Raw genomic sequence first — 22,655 nt, forward strand, 5'->3', positions numbered from 1 at the left:
TATAAATGTGGATTTGAGAATTTTATTGTTACATGGTGTAAATGTCTCTCTGAAAAACAACACTAAAAAAGACAAACAACTTGTTTGGGTCAACATCTGTGAAATGGTTCAGTTCGAACAGAGTCAGGATCTGCACATATGCACATGACTGAATGAGAATGAATATGTAAGTGATCTTCTGTGTGACTCAGTGAGCTGCTTTACATATAAACATGGAAGTACAGTTCTTAACCAGCTGATGGAAGCAGCTGATCTCAACCACTGGACTCTGAACGCCCTGTTTTAGTCTCACTTCCTAAACATATTCAAAGACCAGAAGCCCCCAGACCCAGTGTCCTGGGAGCACTGGGAGCACTGGGAGCAGGTTCCTGTTCTGATCCAGTGGTCGACTGCTGCAGCAGCTCAGATCTAAAGTCACTGTGTTTTTGCTGCTTATCAAGAGGGAAGTGTTAAGTTGTTTGGGCAGCAATTGTTTCTTTCCTTCCCCTTTGTTTTATGTTCCACACTGGGGCTGAAAAAATATGCATTAAAAAAAAAAAAAAAAAATCATATTGCAATTCTTTTGGCAGATATTGTGATATGAGTCATGATTTCAGTTGGAAAGGTCATTTTTCCATTATCACTGAGAATAAATACAAAAATGATGATGATTTGATTTTGTTGGAGTGTGTACCAAACAAGCATGTTCCCTTACATCTGCAGAATGTGATTTGTAGGCTGGACTCTCCCACCTTTATTTTTTTGCCAATCAAAAAAATGCAGCTCATCTAATTTGGATATTGCACTTTTCCACATTGCGATTTTGATAATATTTCGATTAATTGTTCAGCCCAACACTTCACTCTTGCTTTCAGTCCCATCTTTGTAATTTGTCATTTATTAGCTGAGTGTAAACTCTCACAGAAACACAAGCTCCACTCTGTGCACAGCCTCCACCAGCTGCACCTAACAGCCTACAGGTCACAGGTGTTACTGCAGCTGAGCCAACAGACATGATCATCTCTCCTCTTCACAAAACTTTATTGACACAAAGGTCTTCTCATATATTCAGTGCCGAGGAACCGTAACTGTCTGTCCAAGTCTGAACTGCTGTCATCAGCATGAATTCTGAAACTGAAAGAGCCAGTAAACCAGACAACAGCTACTTAAACATATATATATACAGGGTTTCCCTCATTGTTTTACAGCAGCAGAAATAAAGTCAAATTAATTCCTCCAGTAACACCTTCACAAACCATAATATCAAAACTTGAGAAAAGTCAAGACAACTGTAGAAATCTGTCAGGAAAAACTTCTCCACCTGTGCTGATCTGTTTCCTGCAGGAAACACTGAAGTTAGTCATGTTTCATTAAAGACGCCACATCAGGCACCGACATAAATACAGAACATAAAGAAACATATTTTCTCAGCAGCTGTAACCTCCATGTTTATCACGGAGATGGAGAACAAAGTAGGGATTTTTTGCACAACATGGAGAAGAGAAATAGTCTGAAGAGGTCGAAAACACTGAAGCCCCGAAGCATTAAAAACCACATCGATCTTCCATTAAAGTGTCAGAAGAGCGAGAACAACGGAGGAGTGAGCAGAGAGAAGATGTTTGAATGATTGACTGTTTTCTGCTGAACGGCTCACGGTTTTGTTCATGAGTTTGAAAACAGGGTTTAAATAGTCGTATAAAATGTGTCCTCCTAAAGATCTCAGCGTAAAGTTTGAGTTAGTGTAATCTCCACAGGCAGCTGGTCAGCTCTCCTGCTGATATGCTGTGAATTTATCCCCTGCAATGATGGACCTTTAGTTTCATTGTGGACATGAAGAGCTGCTGCGTGCAGGGAACTAAAGTCAATGAATCAATCAATAAAAAAATGCAGTTTTCTTCCTGTAGACTCCTCATGGAGCCAGCTGTGGAACTGTATTCAGAACATTTCTGACGCTACACGGAGGCTGAGCCACTGTGAACTGAACAGACACTTGAGTGGAACTCACACTGTGGTACATCCATCTTTGTGAAACTCTCTCCACTGTCCACTCCAACTATCTGTTAGTGATATTCAGGTGACAGTGTTGCTGGTAACTAGCAGTCAGACAGCAGCAGGTTGTTTTCTGTGGGACTGGACTAAACAATGATGGCGGTGGCTGCAGAGCAATGCAGGAAACGGCACAAACACAGAGTCAGAGGAAAGGCTGCACATATTCAGTACAGGCTGTAAGAAATGTACTTAAATCAACATTTTTCCTGTCAATCACAGGAATAAATAAAGGTGCCAGTTAGAAAGGTCTGGAAGTCGTTATGAGGACCATTATTTATCCGTACAGTCCGTCTGGCTCTATCTCAGGAGAGTCCTGGAAGAGGATGGAGAGTCCATCTAATTGATTGATTCTGCTACAGCTTCACACTGCACACACAAGCATCTTTTACTTTAATGTCCTCACAGTCCAGAAGTGCAACTGAGATTCAGGCAGAAAACACAACCTCAGCAGTGGAACCTCTCTCTCAGAGCTCCGCTGCACAGGCTTATTGAAGTTGGCACCATTAGGATATGCCAATAGCGATTAGCAGTTCCTGTTTAAAAAGCACCCATGGATGTACAGGCAGCTGTCAATGGATTACTTTCATACTGATCCCCTTTCACCTCACGCAGGATCTTTGCATCACATCATCCCCTTCAGCTCTCCAGTTTGAAAACGTCTGGTAACATTTACCTATTTTCTCTGAATCTGATTTTTTTTCCACTGGCCTTCGTCCACTTTGAGGATGAGCTCCTGGAACTAATTTTTCGCTCTGCTGAGAACATGATAGTTAATCCAAGTTCCAGATACTTTCAGGGGCTGATGGCATTTGGCACTGGTTGGTAGCGTTAGCGTGGCCTGGGATCCTTGTTGCTTGTTACCTCACGTCCACTTTGTGTGCAAGACAGTGGAGCGAGAATCATAAAACACCTGCAACACATGCAAGGCTGTCGTAGTTATGCATAATCACAACATCCAGGTTACCACGTGCAGCTATGGACGATCAGCACCAGATGCTGAGATGAAGTAGAGCACGGAGAACTAGTTTAATAATAAGTTTCAGCACAGGTAGAGCAGAAAACTCAGCACAGAAATTCATCTGTTCCTGCTGTTTGTGTTTCTTGATCAGTCTAATATCTGCAGACAGCCGGTAAGCTGGCAGAAAGGCCACACATTTACTGAGGCAAACAACATCATCTCAGAACTAAATCAATCATGAGATGATGATTCAGCTCAGCGGGTGATTGACTGATCGATCACATTGTGTGTTCACCTCACAGGTGTTAATCAGAGCAGCTTTTTGCAATGCTAGGAAAAGAAAAACAAGTATTTTATGCCTTTACAGACAGAGAGATGGGGACTGACATATAACAGAGAACCCCGGTCAGACTCTAATTAGGGACATTGTGGTCAGTGCTTTAAATCCCAGGGCCAGGAAGCGGCTGCTTACTACATGCATTTATTCAGCCTTGGTCACAACGCCCTGTTGTTCGGGAACAACTGGGATGGTCTGTACTGCTGCTGCATTTTAATGATGTCCCAGTTTGTTAAATACAGTAGAAAGATGGAAGGAAGACGTGCGTACCCCTAAAAGTACAGTTACAGGTGCAGGACAGGTTAAGTTCCTGTAAAAGAAAATACATAAATGTTCATGAGCATGTTGTTTTATAATATAACAGAACCAAAAAACCTAATCTAGTCAACAACTTTAGTCAACCACTACATTGTGGAGGCCTAATCAGCTCCGTTGTGCACAGCATTTGTACATTTTTCAGCAGAAAAATAACCCCAACAGCCATCAGCCTGTTCCAGCCCTGAGCAGAGAGAGAGAGACATTATTCATCCTCAGATGACTGTTGGAGGAGCATCTTGTGACTGAGAGCAGAGTGGAAAAAAAGCTTCACAGTCTGCTGTTTGTTGGGCTGAAAACCAGTTGGACAATGTGACACCAAACATTCCTGAGTTTTATGAAAAATAACTGAGAGAATGCATGAATGCAGCAAACACAAGCTGCCATTCATGTAAACGGCAGGGAGGAGTGTATCTCGCAGTCCAATCAGAGAGCAGCCGAGTGTGTGACAGGCCCGTATTCACGGGAGGAATGTGAAGTGAGGAGGTGACAGGAAACAGTCAGTCATCACTTTTTGACTCAGTTTCAGAATCAGCAGCAAGTTCAACATAAAGACAGCACGTCGGAGTGTGCAAGGGAACACATCTCATGGTTTAAAGAACTGTTTAAAAAAATCGCTTCACATGAACAAATGAATTTACTTCAGTGCAGCGTAGACACTAGGGATCGACTGATAGGGTTTTTTTCAAGGCCGATTCTGATACTGATTATTAGTAATTAAGGTGACTGATGACTGATATGAAAACACAAACCAACGTGGCATCCAGGTGTTTCTATTATTTTGACCACTCCATTTATATCAATGAAGGGTAGACTTAATAACCGAGTCACCTCTGTTTAATGCAGCACAGCTCAACGGCTGGACAGGCGGCTGCATTTTTTATTAATTTATTTCACTGGTTAAAAGAAATAATGATTCCGATAATCGGTAAGGTTTGGTGAGACTCTGGATGTGAAACCTGTCTGTGATGTGACAGTTGTGCACCCCGTACATGCGCCACCCATCCTAACCACCTCCTGCCAACTGCACTGCCATTAAACAACAGGGGAGTAGTAGTATTAGTGTATATGAATGGAGTTTGTTGCAGATAGAGACACTTCAACACCTCGACATGAGGAGCTGGAGATCAAACCACCAACCCCGACATTTATCCACGACCTGTTTTGCCACTTGAGCTACAGTCGCCATTTTCTTCTGGACATTTCAGATGGTGTTAAAAGCAGAACACAACGATGACACGTTCAAAGTCACATGAACACATGTGGTGTGTGAAACCATACAGCATGGACACACACACACACACACACACACACACACAGCTCTGATGCGCCTCTCCTCCACCCTCTCCTGCTCATGTTTTTCTGGTGAACTTTGAAATGAAAAGCCACTTCAGTTTCATTGAGCACATGATCTCACAGAGGCGAGGCCAAAGGCTCCCTGACTGAACTGAGACTGAAACAGAACGACAGGTCAGAGGAACAAAGCTGCACGTCTGATTCTGGACTTCGGAGTCAGAGGTCACTGAGTAATAATGACATTTAGAGCTCAACAAACTCAAGCTGACAGTCGAGAAACCAATTTCTGTTCAAAAGGCTGAGATTTAGCCAAACAGCAGAGGAGTGAGCAGGTTCCTGTTCCTCTCTGATGTTTTTTATGTTTTAACAGTTTTCATCTCGTCCCAGTTTAGAGTGTCTTGGCAGGGTGTGTGTTCAGATCTGAGCTGAGCTGTGTGTTTCCATGTATACACACCGTGATGAATGGCTGCTTGCTGACTGTTCAGCCACCACGGCCAACCAGGGCCACGCCCAGCATCTACAACACAAACACTGCATTCCACTGAGCCCGCTCCCCCTGCACAGATCACAGAGCAGGACCAGCACCAGGAATGAGATCTGAGCAGGACTGAGACCTGGGACACAGAGAGAGAGTGTGTGTCTCAGACTTCCCTGCTGTCAGGACAGAAAACAAACCGCAGCAGAGACTCTTTGCAGCGTCTGCAGTCTGAACAGGAACCAGGACTGAACGTCAGCAGGGTTTCCCCTCACAACTGCTCAGATCCTGACTCATCTCATCTCGTGACCACTTTTGGAAATGTTTTAAAAATATGTAGGAAAATGTGGCCTTGGATACGCAGCCTAAACAATACTCAAACTGCTTACATAAATAAATAACTGGCTTATATGGAATTATTTTATAAGTGTTTTATGTTACAAGGTTTCTACTCATGGGGGTGGGGAGGTTCCCTGAATAATACATAACATTGCAAAAATGTATTTGAAATGAGTCAGCCTTAAGGGTGTGTCTCCTGTCCTCTTCAGTACATATCTAGATAAATGATCCAGCCGATACAAAAACTATGCAGATATATTATCAACAATACAATACAGCTACCATTATAAGTAGATTTGATGATATAGGATATTATTCATATTGATTAAGTCCTGAAGAGAAGATTGAATCAGAGCTTCAACTGTATCACTAAGTAACTGGAGGATAAAAAATTAATAATTAAAATAAAATATTCCCTTCATTTTTATTTTTAGGTAATGAAGGAGAAATGCCCAAGACGATCATGTCTGGCTCATCTACAACACTAAACATGGGCAGTGATGCACTGGGTGACCAGTCTCCAAGGAGGAAGATATTTTCACTAAAATGCCTGGTAGTCAACATCATCCAACTGAATTTAGTATTTTCCAAAACGCTGTATGGACCCATCTCCCCGTAAATAACACAGTTTATGACTCTAGCTACCTGGAGGAGCTGGGGCCAGTGGGAGAAACAGTGGACTGTTCCTGTCTGAAACTGTCAGCGTATGTGCCGCTTGGAGGTTTGTGGTGGGTAAGGCAGATTTTATGACACCGTGGCCTGAATTTCACACAGCGTTTCGGTCGGATCTGTAGTTGTGTATCATCAATGTACAATCAATATATCATCATCTCTTTATCAATGCAGTTGCTAGGTGATGGTTTAAACAGTTGCTTCTCTATAACAAAGTTATTCACAATGTGTCAGGATGCTATCAGCCAGGAGTTCTTAAGACCAGGCACATGACACAGAATAATGCTGTGTTTATACCAAACACCTCAACAGCATTACAACTTCTAAATAAAGCAACAGGACTAATGTCAGAATGGATTCTGACCAAAACTGAATAAACTTATCTTGTGTTCCACTCATGTTTTCACAAAAAGTACAGTGGACCTTAACATCTGTAAATAATAGCTGGACGGAAATGAGAATCGGTTCTGTGTGTATGTAGTTTGACCTTCCTGACTCCACCTCTGCTGCTTTTAGCCCCAAACCAAAACTGGCCTTTTAACTCTTCTCAAGGTCCTGATTTTCCTTTGAGGTGAAAAAGTATGAAATATAATAAATGAGGAGAGGAAGAGCTGGACTGGACTGTGACACACACACACACACACACACAGAAACACACTCACAGCACCTGTTGGCTGTGTGAGTACAGGGAAGTGAAATCCTAACTGTTGCCAACACAACATGAGGAAACCATCAAGCCTCCACTTCCTGTTGGCTCTCTATCCGCCCTCCATCTGCTCACATCCTCCTCTGACCACCGCCTTGTTCTGACCGTCTCTGGGAGGACACGCTCACTGACGCAAACAAGTGCAAACACACACACACACACACCTCCCCCTACAGTCTATAAGTACACCTAAGAGTGACAGACTGTAAAGACGATCACATACAGGTGTTAGTGGAACTTGGTTTTGCTGTTGGACACAAATCTTTGTTTTTGATGTGTTCAAATCACTGATGTTTTACAATCTTCTCTGTCTCTGACTTCAATAATATAAAAGAAATAGTCAGCAATTTCTCACATTTTCCAGGATGTCATATGATTGGGTAATATGTCAATTTACCCAAAATGCATTTCACACTGTGGTATCTCTCCCTTTAATATCTCTCTCTAGGTCCTTGTACACAGTCTTATAAATCGATGATCATTTGTGGTGATTTTTATACAATTTTTACATTAATGTGACAATGTTTCAATACATTAGCTTTTAATTTGCTTGATTATTAATTATTTTCTCAGTAAACACTTTCCCAATTCCAAATATAACAATAATATGTATTGATATAAAACTGCATGTAATCTTAATATGATGAGGAAAGATGTTCATCTCCAGATCTTCTTCAGTTTGGACATGAATGCCAACATGTGGACCACAGACAGTCTCCATCAAGTACAGGTGGGGGCGGGGGCACACCTGTACATACAGGCTGTTTGTGATGATCATTGACAAACTAACTTTGAGGACAATCTGTCGAGCATTTAGTGCTTTAAAGGAGTGATCACAGAAAAGAGATGAATGTTCAACATGAAACACAACATGCATACACAAAGAGAGAAAGAGAAAGAGAGAGAGACAGAATTCAAATGAGATTAAAACAATTTCAAGTGTTTATAAAGTTCAGACAGTGATGAAATAATGACCCACTGGGTCCGTTCACTTGCAGCTCTGTCGTGTGTGTTTCAGCTCTGGCAGCTTGTTGGTAGAAAGCTCTCTGATACACTGCAGCATCCCGCTCTTTACTCTCTTATCTTTATCAGCTGTTACAACGCTGCAGAGGGATGCCAAGTGAGCTGCCAGCATTCACGGTCTGCATTAACACTGGTCAGTCCTGGAGCTGAATCAGTTATCTAAAGTTGAACATCCTCTGAAGTAAACATGACAGTAGCGGTGCCAGCGAGGTAGCCGCCCTCTCCCTTGGCCGTGTGATAAGATTACTGCAGGGCAACAACAACAGTCTGCAGCGAAGGGCACAGGTCATTCGCAGGATCCAAGGAGGCCACGCAGAGTTTTACTCTCCCGCCAGCTAATCAATGTGGTGAGGTGGAAATGTTAAGCTGGATTTAAACTTGACACTAAGGTTTAATTTAGTCTGATTTACAGATCAACATTGGACTTCACCCACAGATACGACCAACAAAACACTGAACAGCTACATCGTATGTGATGAGTCCATTTCATTCTATTCCCCACAGTAGTTATAGTGGTGTTCCCTTTGAGATATGAGGAAGGCGGCCATGTTTCAATAATAAGACTGTTCCAGGCAGTCGCCGTATTTACATGGTTTTGTTCACTGTGATTGAGAGTGGTGAGCATAAGGTTTGCAGTGAAGAAGCCTTTGTTAAATGAGCCATTTTCCAACAAAGCTCATGTTGTATTCACAACCAATTTCTGACCAATCTCTGCCAGAACCTGAAAACACAGCCAGTCACAGTTCTTTGGGTTCTCAGTGGTATCTCTGTGGCCCCAATTTGTAGTTACAATTTCAAAAAGGGGCCACATCAGCTACAGCAGCTACTTACATCAGCTCCAAAACTACACTGTGTAATGCAGAAGCATAAATCCATCTGAACAGCTCGCTGTATGAAAGCACAGTCTTTGGTATCTCAGATTCTAGTCTGACTCACCTAAAACAGACATCTGGTTATTTTATCCATAAAATGTTTCTCAATTGTATATGATGATATATATATAAATATATAAAATGTACTTCTCGTGTATTAATATTTATGATAAATCTATACTTTGTTCAACATGAGGAGATAACAGGTAGTACAGACAATGAGCATAGCGACAAATTATTTAGATGTTCGTTCAGATTTGCATTTTAACACAATACATAAGTACATATTTTTAAAACAGTCACGTAAAGGATTATTGGGGCTCATCAGCAGATCAATCACAGACAGATCAATCTGTAGAGACTAAATATCAGCTGATAAAACTCAGCACACCAATCATTACTGAGCCTCACAGCGAGAGTTGATACGCAACAACACTGTAAAACCAAATACACTCACATGTAACGTTCCCACTTAGACATATCTGTGTCTGTTAGTATACAGCTTTAAACACACACACACACACACACACACACACACACACACACACACACACACACACAGCTCACTGCATCTCATCACATTCACAACAAGCTTCAACACCTCTCTGCACCGACAGCTTCATCAGGATTAACACACACACACACACACACACACACACACACACACACACACACACACACACACACACACACACACACACACACACACACACACACACACACACACACACACACACCTCTGAGTGTGTCATAGCAGCTCCTTCACCTTTCAGAGGTGAGAAAAGTTAAAGTTAGAGCACGACGGCAGAAAAAGGAGCTAAACAGACACAAATTCCAGAAATCGTGCTTTTGAATTTCAGATCATCAGTAAATATGGTAGATGTACGTGACTGCAGCTCAACAGACTGAGATACTGATAATTCAGAGGTCAATGTTAGTTCAGATTGTTCTCAACTCTTTCCAGCGTTATATTTTTATTGTTTTATTTTTCACATTCTTTTGTAATATGGATCATCATTATAACCCTGTCATTATTTAGTCTACTGGTGTTATTCTTATTTTTTATTTATTTCTTATTGTTTTCATGTTTAATCTTTTAATCATCGTTTAGTCTGTTGGTCATTGATGTACTTTATTCTTATGACCTCAATATGTATCTTGGGCACATATCATAGCTGGAGGATGCATGAAGCCGGGAGCCACCTTCGAGAACATGCCTTACTTTTATATGGTTTGTTATTGAAAATGAATAATTATTTCCCCTTAAATTGACAGCTCTAGTTGGGCTTCATGTTCTTTTTCACACCCGAGAACTTAACCAGATCATGTCACGTAATCAGAGTTAAGCTTCATTTGAATGTGGTAAACAAAACAGTACATGCTGCTTCGACCTTCATCGGTGTCAAAATACCAGCCGAGGCGTACAGGCTGGTGAACAGCAGCCCGGGTCCAGACCTCCTGTTATTGTCTACATCTGATTTTCTTTTAGTGTTTCCAGCAGGTCTGCTGCTGTCTTTTGTGGGTGGGGTTGAAAACGTCATCTTCCTGTGGTAGAACTTAATTACATGTAGCTGTGAGACGTTTGCAGCTGTAACAGGTTGTTGTACATTAAATTACAGAATGGACATATTTCTTAATAACAGCCTCTTTCAAACTGAACACAGCTAATCTGAACCCCCTGTCAGACTGAATAATGAAGAGAAATGGAAATGAGGTCCCATCATCAGGGTAGTTAACAATAGAGACTGATAAAAACATATCTTCACCAAGTTCAGCACCACTGAATCCAAACAGAGGGGAGGACCGGACAATAAACTGAATGTGTCCAATTACAGACATTGCAAATTACTTTCTGTCCTAAATATAAGCTCATCATTTTCAGTAAATAGTCTAAATGCTTCATAATTAGACCAAGAACGTCTCCAAATACCAATGACATCTAACCAGATATTAAACTCATCAGTTGGCTCACAGTCCAGAGTCCTCAGACTGTGATTAATGCAGCAAACATATTGAGCCAACACAACAAAGACTATCTAATGACTTTATTCATAGTATTTCTCTCCTCTTCCTGTGTTTGTTTCTTGACCTGCTGTAAATTGTAACTTTGGTTGATTGTACTTACTTGACTATTTTTGTATTTGACTGAATCATGTATCTCAGTGATGAGCTGGGCTCTGTTGGCAGTTACAGGAAATATTCCATACACAGGGCTGAGCTCTGAAAGCCAGTTTAAGTTTGCAGTCACTCTCCAGTTCCCAAAAATATCTGCTAATATATATAAAATATGCTAATCCTTTATCAAACCTTTTACCTTTACTCACTATTTTATTAGCAAAGAGCAATGCACCAAACAGCTTCTCAGCTTCAGCCAGTGGTGAGGGTCACTTTCCCTGTCACTGGCAGCAGATTTGATCAGCACTGCACAGTTAATTATAATGAAATAACGGGTAAAGTTAAACTGGTGGTTAACAGGTTCTCTGCAGCTGGTGTCTGTACTCCGAAAGAAACCACGCTGTAACACCACTGTAACCATGAGTGGTGTTGTTGCATCACATCAATTTCAGGAGAATCCCGCAGTCAAGCTTTTAAGCAATGATATCAGTTTTCATTTACAATGTCACTGTTGTGAATTAGGGCCTAAAGATTTTTGATCGATACATATTCAATCAATATTTCATTTCTAGTGCTGTACATCTCGTTTTCAGGTTAGAGGTACAGGTTAGGCCACAAATAAAAACTGTAATGTGAATGGTCTCAGCCAACAAGGTGATTACAGATCAAAACTCAGTAATTTTAGTTATTAATACGTTTAGTTGCTTGTAAATGATGAACAGTGAACCTCACTAGATTTGATCAGAGAGAGACTCTTTGATTCAGTTCATCTTTTTTCAACAGCGTTGAGGAAGATACTGTTGCTAAATGTCCGCCATGCAGCTCAGACCTTCCTGTCTGTCACACACTAACTCCCACATTTCCACCTACAAAACACCTGCCAACCACCACACACACACACACACACACACACACACACACACACACACACACACACACACACACACACACAGAGGTGTTATGTAAGCATGTGTCAGGAGGACACTGTCAGATGGTCCAGTTACAATCATCAATCCTTTTGACGCCTCCACGACGTCTGTGTGGATATTTCTAAAAGGCAGGTGCAGAGTGGACCCACAGCAATGAAGTGTTCACATGACAGTCGTGTCCACTGAGGAGGCAGATAACACCATGATCGGAGTCCATTATCGTCTCTATGTGGACATCTTAGAGTATATTACTGTCTCTTTTACCTCAAAGGAGTTTTAAATCGAAAGCGCACCTGACCAGGCTGGGACTGGTCCGGACCAGTCCCAGCCTGGTCAGGTGCGAGAAAGAACTGATGAAGCCTCTTGAATGAGAGGTGAAACGTCTTCCTAGACAAATGACCAAGTCCAGTTGCTTTCGATTTAAAACTCCTTTGAGATACTATGACCTGGACAAATGAGAATATTCACAGGCTCGTCTGTTCTACCATTTCCACTGGCCAGAGGACCAGTGGTCAGCTCTGTCTGAATCCACCACCACGCTCTGAGGCTTATCTGTTGTCGGCTTTAAACCACGGGTCGGTTAGTTTCATCAGTCAGTTAACTGCTAATAGAGCCAGAAGCATCAGTACTGTTGCTATGGTTACCTGCACTTTAACATACATTGGAGGGCACTGAACAGGTCTGATATTTGCATGTGCTGCACGTTCTGCTGGTGCATGTGAGATGTGAAAGATGGACCAGCCCAAATTTGTCAAACCATTCAGCCTCGGGTTGGGCTGCAACCTTCAGCCTGTCGGCCGGTATTACTGTTAACAGAGAAAGTGTTTCAGCTGAGTGCTGAGTAGGACATGACTGTGTTTTTGTGCAATGGTCAACACAAAGAAAGTGTTGAGTTTGCATTAATACCAAATTAAAACAGGAAATCGGAAACAGAGAGGCCTCTAACTCAAGTATGATGAAATATATTTATAAAATACTGGAGATCAGAAATAACAACCCGTCTCCAAAATGGGCCTGTTTCAAATAAAAGCCTGTGTTTGACACAAATATTACACAAACCCTTACATGAGCCTGCAGTCTACCACTAACAGTTCAAGGATTCATCGATCAATGAACAGAATTAGCTGATAATTATCATAATTAGTTACAGTTACGATAAGCATCAACTATGTGATATGATGTTGAAATGTTCACAGTCATTGTGTTTCATATTTTAATAGCTACAATTCTGTTTAATTCTCATTTGAGGCACATCGTGTTATCTGACTTGGTGTTTGTCTGTAACTCATTTTTTCCAGGAGACTTGAAAGAGATTGAGACTTTACCGGTGAAATGAAAAACTGAATTAATAATAAAAGCATCACACAGGTGTGTTTCAGTAGTTCTCCATTACAGTGGAGTAAACTCTTTCCTGCCAGTAGAATTATGAAATAATTATAAAGGCCAACAACTCTATTACGACCATGAATACTGAGGCTCTGCTGAGCAGGGACCATCCATATCTTAAATATAGGACTGAGCTTCTCGCAGCTGCACTGCATCCATTAATAATTGATGTGGACTTACATAAGAGACAAAGTGTGCGCTGCTGGATCTGGTTCACAGGCAGGGATTCCGTCTGCAGAGGGGTTTCACTGAATTTTAAAAACCTCCGTCCACACCGTGCAACAGACAGTGTGTTTGGTCGGTTTCTTAGGTCTCAGTTGTGAATGTACTCTGCCCGTTAAAGGAGATTGAGGCTCTGTAGGTGAAGGACTGGACTGGAACAGACTAGGGTTGGCAAATATGGCGACATTTACAGTGAGATTGTGTAAATTTGTCAGCTGTGAGAGATTGTGCCGTATTGTTTATACCAAGGTATCAATTCTTTTAATATCTCTAGTTGTAAAAGTCCAAACTGTATTTACTGGATTTTTGCATTTATTTGATGAAGTGGTGATGAAATGTTTTTTGCAAATTCATTGCAAAAACCATCGATAAATACTGCCTGGTTATTTGGTTTCAAGTTCGCACAAAATGTACTATAATATAACTGTATAAATTGTATATATTGTTGTTGCTGTTGTTATAATTGTTGAAAATTAATTCCCTTTCAATCATTTACCACTTTTAGCTCTTACTGATATCACTGTATAAAATGACACCTGTACAGACTTTTGGATCCCACTGTATGTGATGGAGGATTTCATCCCATCAACCTACCCCTGATTCAGGTGGTTCTGCAGTTAGCTGAATAACAGCACGGATAGTGTTCACTCACTACAGATAGAAAATCTCAAGTTCAAGTTTGTCAGCTGTAAAAAGATGAAATATTGTTTTGTCAGGACTAGTGTATAAAACTGTCAGACAGAACATAAAAGTATCAAGGCAAAAGCATAAAACCTGAGTGCAATAAAAGATCAGTTTGCTCAAGTGCATCTAAGAGAGTCAAAATAAAACAAGACAGGTTTCTATTATATTTTTGGGGTTTTGCACATGGTTGCTGATGGCTTCATCAAATCAAAAACTATTTATTTTCATTTTCACAATTTAATAGACTGTAAAAAGCAGCATGAGTATCATCACTAAACAGTTGAACAGTCACAGACTGACAGAAGACTCACGTTCAGAGTTCAGCAGTGGGAGAAGAAACTGATCATTTTAATCTGCAAATCAAGCCCCAGATGGTTTGGACTCCATCTGGGGTCTGAAGGTCTGAACCACTGACATCACAGTAACACACTTGTTTGCAGTTGGTCTGTGGTGTCAACATTTCAGACCCACTTCCACTGAAAACCACTTATGCATCAAAATCTCTGCTAACTTCACGTCGATGCAGAAACATTTGTCCAGCTGGTCATATCAAACAAACTCCAGTCAGGTCCAACCCCTCCAATTCTAATGATCATTTAATGACTTAAGTTGTTCATGGCCCTGGCTGTTACTGTGAAAAAAACAAATATTTGGAGCTATTATCTCTTTAACATTATTGAAAACTCTAAAAGAAATAATACATAATAATACAACTCAACACTTTATTATCTCTCCAGTAACACCGCCTGGAGTGTTGGTAACAAATAACAGAGGTGAGAGTGACACCTGTGATCACAAAGAGCTTCTTCAGTAAATAATCTGATTGATTTCTGAGAATAATTCACAATAGAATATCAAATAGATTCTTCTTTTTGCTGCTGAAGGGAGCCGAGCCTCCTGCAGGACGTTAGGAGGACAGGCACACTGAGTCAGCACCTGCCTCTTCCTGTGGTCATCAGGACCTCAGCAGCAGCTTCAGACACAAACAGGGCACTCGTCTGTCTGCAGGTAAACCTGACCGTGTCCTCATCTGGGAGGAGATTGAGGCATAATATTTTCAGACATTATTCATTAGACGATTTCATTTGCAGACCATAGCTGGCTCCATCCATCCATTTACGATCTATGCCTATCCATTATCCTGAACAAGGCAGTTCACCTGGACAGGTTGCCAGTCTATCAGAGGAGAGACTTCTATTGTGTAAACTTTTCATAGAAATACTGGTATTCAAATGATGGCAGAGTCTCAAATAACAGCTAGGGTGTGGCCAGTATGAGCAAATACAGGTTTGGTAAAAAGATTCAGGAGTGGAATCACCTGTAGCCAACAACATGGTTCACGTGGAAAATTCAGTACGAAATGCACTTTCACAGCAGTTATAGTTGAGTATAACATGTCATACTTACCGCCCTCTTTTCAACACTAATACTGCTTTTCATTCACTAATAATGTCCAGGACTCCCATGCTGCTTTTCTCAATTATTGCTTCACTACAAATAATGAAATCCAGCACTTCCTGTGAGTGATTTCACGACACGAGAAATTTGGTAGTCGATGCCAATACCGAAGATATTCCATGATTCTCGGAACCGAACAGAACAGAAATCAACAGAGGCTGCTGTACGGTGTGCTAACACACACACAAACATGCGCACACCTCCATATAGTTGGTGTGCAAGCAGTTGTTTAAATTGACTAACATGGTGACAGACCAGTGGTGTGAAAATATTCATTATAATGTCAGCGTTATATTTTGACAGGCTGAACAGTAATGAAATGTTGTGAGCACCCAGCTCACGCTATGAGCTGTCGCTTTGTTAACCTAAACAAGATGACGTCGCTCACCCATAATTCTGCGTACAGGTCCTGATGCCTGTCTTTGAGGTGCTTAGATAAGTTTGAGGTGTTTCCTCCTTTAATTTGAAAAGCTCTGTGGCACCGTTCACTTACTGGTTTTTTGTTACAACTCGTAGGTTAGTAAGCATACATGGGTTCAAGCACGTTCGTGGATGTTATATGATATGGATTAACGGTATCACATACGTGTCCACTGGGAGGCAGTGTCGTGTTTAGTGAACAACAATGTCAAGAACACAAATCAATTTCACCTCAGTTAAAGTGTAAACAAGCCTTAACATCTGTGAAACAAACACAAAGAATTTGGACTGATCAGTGCACAAACACAATGCTGGATCAACCAGTCCATTTGCTTGACACGCAGGTCCACGCCACACGTTCTTATCACAAAGACGTGTATGTGTATCTCAACAGAGGAATAATTCTAGCTTTATCTGAGATAGTTATTTTTATGATCAATTATTGTGGTCATTACTTTCTCATTTAACTGCGTAATCAAAAATGTCAGTCAGTTTAACCAGAGCTCAAGGTGATGTCATTAAATTAACGTCTTGTATTATTTGACCAACAATCCACAACCCAAAGCCATTCAGTTTACAGTGATATAAAACTGAGAAACGCAGGGAATCCTCACTCTGGAGAAGATGAATGTCTGCTAAATGTTTGACATGTTTGCTTGAAAAAAATCAGCCATAGACCACTTCACCTCAAGTCAGGACCACCCCTGCTAACGTCATAAAAAATAAATATACTTTCATTAAAATGAAACAGTTAACCTTCAGGGAACAAGAGCAGAGGTGCCATTTCACACAGCAAATGCCATTAGTGTAGCTGCTGTTCAGGCCGTCATCTATTAACTAATTATATCGCAAGACAAGATGCATCAGGGTCTGAGTGGCAGGCCACCTCAGCTGAACCATTTCATGAGGGAAGTCCTGAGCAGCGGTCATGGGACTGTGCAAATTTTAATACACTGTCTTGTGAAGAAACCCAAAGCATTCTGTTCATCGATGATCAGCTGCACTGACTTTATTCAAATCCATGAATTTATTGTGATGAAGAACTGAGGAGTGGAACTTGTTCATTGAGAGTTTTTGATCCAAAATCAGTAAAATATTGTGGTGTGCAAGAGCTTTGTTGTAATTATAATCAGACTGTTTATGAAACTGTGTTGTTATGTGCCACCGTCTGGTTTCAGCATCCACACAAATCCTAGAAATCAGATCAATGCATCACAAATCACGTGTTTTCCCCCTTTAATTTTAAGTGGATATAACGCAATTTGCAAGATTTGGTAGCAAATTATAGACCTGTGGTCCCACAGCTGGTGAAATACCATGAATTCATTGGTGAAAAACAAGCATATTTGATCAAATGTAGACATTTTCTGTGAAGGATCCAGTAAACAACACAGTCGCTGTGCCATCGCTCCCCTCACTATCATCTGAAATTCAACCTACTTCTCTAAACGGGCATCAAAGTTTTCCTTTCTACAGATTTCCTTTCTACAGGGCTTCTGTGAGGTGAAATAGCTGCACTGGAAAACAGGAGAAGCAATGCCCTCGTTTAGAGGTCACAAGCTGAGGAGGAGTCACCATGAGCCAAGATGCGGGATCCCCCCTCCTTCCTAACGCAATAAGGCAGGACACACCCAGATAGAGAGGGGGGGGGGGTGGATGAAATGAGAGGAGAGGAGGAAAAAGAAGTGGAGCTGCTCCTGCTCATCCGCCCATCTCAGCAAATGACGTAAGGACGGTTCATTGCGAGCTAATTAAAACAAAAGAAAAATAAAACCCCCGCCCTCGTTTCTCACCAGTGCCCGTCATTATGACAGCCTGGAAAGCAGAAGTACTATTTACAAAGTGTGTGCTAAATGTGGGGAAACCACTCCAACAAGCCGAGCAAGCTCGCCCTGAAGGCGCCGCATTCATGACAACAGAGCGGGACACCAGTCATTCCGGAGGCGGCCTCATGTGAGCGCGGAGCCGCGGCCGCAGCAACCAGTGTCCGCCGAGAAAAACACATGTTCTCATTATCAAGTTCTCAGAGACCGAGTCTTTTACTGCCGGCAGTGGGTTGTTTTGGTTACCGAGGGAAATATCACTCGGAAATCAAAATGAGACCATGAGCAAACTGTTTCCATACGGTCGGAAACATCCGCATACGGTCTGATTCCTGCCGCGCAGCCACTGCAACAGTCGATACGTGCCGTGCCGTCGCCCGGGGAGACCCGCCACAACAGCGCCATTCAGAATCTCACTATTTTAAATCAATTTCCCCGTCAGGTCGTTAACACGAGGATTTAACACATCACAAAAACCTGTTCAGAATCAATAGAAACAGCTCTTGAATTCGGCATGCTTCCAATACACGTAAAATATCTCATTTCAATAAAACAACAACTTAAAACAACTGATACGCACTCACTGTCTCCTTGCTTGTCTCCGTGCTGCGTACCGAGTCTGAAAAGTTGTTATGGTGTCAGAAATAAGTGATATTCGATTAATTACAGGTGTGTTTCGTCCCGCAGTGCCACACCGCGCGCTTTAACGGCGGGTTTGCTCCGTCAGACAGCGATAAGTCACCGTTTAACGTCCACATTTTCTGAATGGATCCTGGGGCAGTAACCTAGCTAACTGTCGGGACATTTGACGAGAAGGACCGGGTAAAAAAGACGTGCCTGGGGGTGGGGGGGCCGGAGACGCCGTTGAGATATATATCACAGAACACAATATAACAGAGGTTGCGGTGTCCCTGGGCAGGATGGTTGTGCCTTCACACCTGTGGAAAATCCCAAATTCGCCTGTAGTTGCTAATGAGCGGGTGTCAAGGTGGAGCGACGGCGGCGGTACCCGGATGCTCGGCGGTGCGGACACCGCGACAGACCCGCGGAAAACACGGTTAAATCCCACTTCACGGGTCGCTGGCCAACACACCGCAACGTGTTCCTGCTCTTTGAGCCACAAGTGGAGAGGAAGAAAGCGGACTCACGGCCAGTAAAGTTTAAAAAGACCGAGAGAACCGGCGCTTACCTCCGCTCCGGGTCCTCGTCCAGAGCGCGTCCCGCGGTGGTGTCGGTGAGGCGGCTTCACTTCAGAGGGGTTTGTCCATCTCCCGCCAGGGCTCCAAGTTGACAACTGCAGTGGTGAAAAGGGCTGACACACCGGGGGGGGGAGGAAAAGCTTCAGCGTCCCTTTGTTCCGGCGTTTAAACCAGTTTATTTGACACTAACAACACCGGCTGGAGCGGCGGCTCCGGTCCCTGCAGCGGCGGCCCAGAGGAGGAGAGCCCAGACCCAGAGTCCGCCAGAAGGGAAAAAAGCCCCCTTTCTGCTGGAATAAACAGCAGGGGAGGGAAATGCTCTGAAAACAAAGAGCAGATCCAGTAAATGAGCGCTGGCTGTGTGTGTGTGTGTGTGTGTGTGTGTGTGTTGCAGAGCGGTGGGTGGGACTGGGGGAGAAGGGGTGAGGGGGGGTCCGACACGTTCACGCAGGACCGCAGAAGAGACCCGAGGTCCGGACCGGCGCCTTTCCCTGGTGAGCTGGGGACTGAGAGAGGGAGGTGATCCGGCGCTGGAGACCGTGAGAGAGGGAGGGAGGGGGGAGGAACCAGCCCGGGATGATCCTCGTTTTAAGGTGGCTCCGTGAATTAATGAGGTAATGAAGCTGACACCGAGCCGAGCTATGGACAACATCAGGCCGGGGGAGAGGGTCCTGGCTGCGGCCCTGGAAACCTGAGAGGGAGCATCCTCCAGATCCACATCTGGATCTATTCTGCAGCAATGCATGGAGGCAGAGAAATCCAGTGATGAGATGCTCTCATTTCAGTTATTGCACGTTATTTTTTCCAAGATACAATATCAACAGGGGCGTTAAGTTATAATCTCAAGAATAAAGTTCTCATATTTCAAGAAAAACAGTCGCATTAGCCTATTACCAGGAAAGAGTTGCAATATTTTGATTTAAAAAAGTGTTAATATTTCTAGAATAAGCCCCACAATAAAAGGCTGTGGTATTTTGAGAATGAACTTGTTATATTTTGAAAGAGTAAACAATATTTTCATAAAATATATGCACTATAGCCTTACTATTTCAAAAGAAAAGCTTTAACATTTCATCAAAAAGGTGATCATATATATTTTTCTTGGGGGGGGGGTTATATTTTGTTTAAAAAAAAAAAAATCTAGGATATGTCCAGATATTACATGTACAATGGGTCATATTTCAAGAGAAAATCCTCATATTCTGAGAGTAAAATTGCAATTTCTAGATGAAAGTTGTAATATTTCGAGAATATAGTAAAATAATTTTGAGATAAAAGTCACAGTATTTTGACAAATTTGTAATTTTTCAAATATAAAAAACAACAATTTAAGAATAATTACACAATATTTTCAGAATAAAGTTGTAATATTTCAAGATAAAAATAGTAATATTTCAAGTAGGCCTATAAAGCTGCGATATCTCAAGATCAAAGTCACATTACATGAATAAAGTTGTAAAATTCCAAAATAAAAGTCTATTTCAAGGATAAAGTTCTAATACTTCAAGACAGAAATTAAAAAAAATATTTAAAAATTCATCTGAAGTATTTTTTGAGACGGGTAAAAAAGATGCTCAAAAGTCAACCTGAAGAGTATTTTGAGGAGCTGAATTATATATTTTTTCTCCTCCTGTTATCACAGATTTATACTGTGCCCCTGGAGGAGTCGGGGTGGGGACCACTGCTTTATGTCTGATTTAAAAAGTCTAAACCTGAATCTGGGCTTGATTTGAACTGAATCTCAAAGAATCTGTGCAGTGAGCTGTTATTGTATCATGTGTCCAGATAGGTATTTAACCTTCAAGGAGGAACAGATGCTCGTCCTTTCAAAGGCATCATGGGTAATGATGGACATGTTCAGGTGAAAATCTGTAAAACGTCTCCTCTGATATAATTAAAGCCTCTGACCATCTGGTATATATGTGCAGTTATGTAAAGATCACATTGTTATATATATGGAGCTGTACACTGTTTGTGTTTATGTGTGGTGAATTTTTCTGGTGCAAACACAGGAACATGAACAAAGAATCTGAAAAGAAATTTCTCTGTAACTGCCAACTGGCCACTCAATCAGCTCTGCCTCCTACGCTATGCTAATGACAGAGAGGCAGAGAGGTGGTTAAAGCTGCCATTTAACAGCACAGCACTGCTCCACTTTCAATAAAACACTGACTGCAGATGAAGCACAGCTACTGGTTCTCTGTTCCTAAAGTCGCCATCAGTCACCTTCCTCCACCAGCGCTGCATCCAAAGACTCCACAGTAACTGTATACACGAAACAGGATCTTTGTAGTATATCGTATCTGCAGTGATTATATGAGATATTAACTTACTTCACTGTTCAACTCTCTCTTCTAGAAATTATGTTTATGAGTTGGTTTCCGAAGTGAGAGGGAAACACTGAAGTCTTAAAGAGCAACTATGACTGAAAGAATTAAAGGGGTTAATAATAATAGTCTGGCAAAAAAGTTTACTATATTATTACTGCACTAACTCTGCTAATAAAATAATTTAGTTCTACTAATAGAAATATTGTGATACCTAAAACTGCATTAACTGATTCTGCAGCCACTTGAGGGCAGTGGAAACAAGTTATGAACACAACGCTGACATAGTATCATCATATAAAGTTGATATAGTGAACCTGTTAGCAAACAGGTCAGTTAGTCACCTATTCACAAATAGAACAACATTCATTTGGAGTCATGTTTATGGTCGCTCGATGAATGAAAAGCCAATATTCAGTCTACTTTTCTGGCTCCGGTTTGGTCTCCACCAACTCTAAATGTTCGACTTTCTTCACCAGCTAGTGTCTGATTGTGTCTGTCTGCTGTTTGGTGCTGAGCAGGTCGTGTGCAGTGGGTTTATCAGAGCGTTTTAGCTGAAAACAGCTGTTTGCTGCAGCTGGAAACACTGACACTGCACCATATATGTTCCATGAAACCAAAATTGTGAAGTAAAAGGGGCTAAAAAGCTCTGTAGAGCTGCAGACTTGGGTGATACTGCTCTGTGAGTGCATCACTGTGATTAAACCCCTTTCACATGGAAATGGTCATGTGATTCATTGTTAGTATAAACACATTGATTATACCCAGTTTAACATGTTGCATCTGTGCAGTTTGTTGCACAGTCTTTTCTTCCCTTTACATTTGACTGCAGTTAAATTCAAGAGTCTTTTAGCAGAATGTAATGATGACTGACTCCTAAGGATAAATCAAAATGCAGCATGGGGGGTGGGGGTGGTTAGGACACTAAATGAGATACAAAACACAAGATAAAACCAGTCAGTAAAGCATTCGCTGCTGTTTGTATAGCCAATAGAGGTGAGTGTATGGTAACAATTCAAAACAACTAGATGAGCTTGTGAACACTTTCATCAACTGTCAGGTCGTCTCTTA

At 41.7% G+C, this 22,655-nt stretch overlaps 1 protein-coding gene across 5 annotated transcripts in view; it reads right to left on the reverse strand.

The window, feature by feature from the left end:
• LOC139631255 (plasma membrane calcium-transporting ATPase 1-like) overlaps positions 1-19,984 on the reverse strand; it is an 88,087-nt gene extending 68,103 nt beyond the window's left edge. The window contains exon 1 of one of the 5 annotated variants that reach the window (XM_071495311.1): positions 19,248-19,983. The gene's annotated coding sequence lies outside the window, so the exon portion shown is untranslated. Of the gene's footprint in view, positions 1-18,638; positions 19,211-19,247 lie in introns of those variants that run through there. The other 4 variants (XM_071495307.1, XM_071495308.1, XM_071495309.1 and 1 more) reach the window with 4 other exon arrangements.
• Positions 19,985-22,655: the final 2,671 nt, after the last annotated feature.

Source organism: Trachinotus anak, unplaced genomic scaffold (genome assembly GCF_046630095.1).
Source record: "Trachinotus anak isolate AG129_WGS33_773 ecotype Australia unplaced genomic scaffold, CSIRO_AGI_Tana_v1 ptg000013l, whole genome shotgun sequence".
NCBI lineage: Eukaryota > Metazoa > Chordata > Actinopteri > Carangiformes > Carangidae > Trachinotus > Trachinotus anak.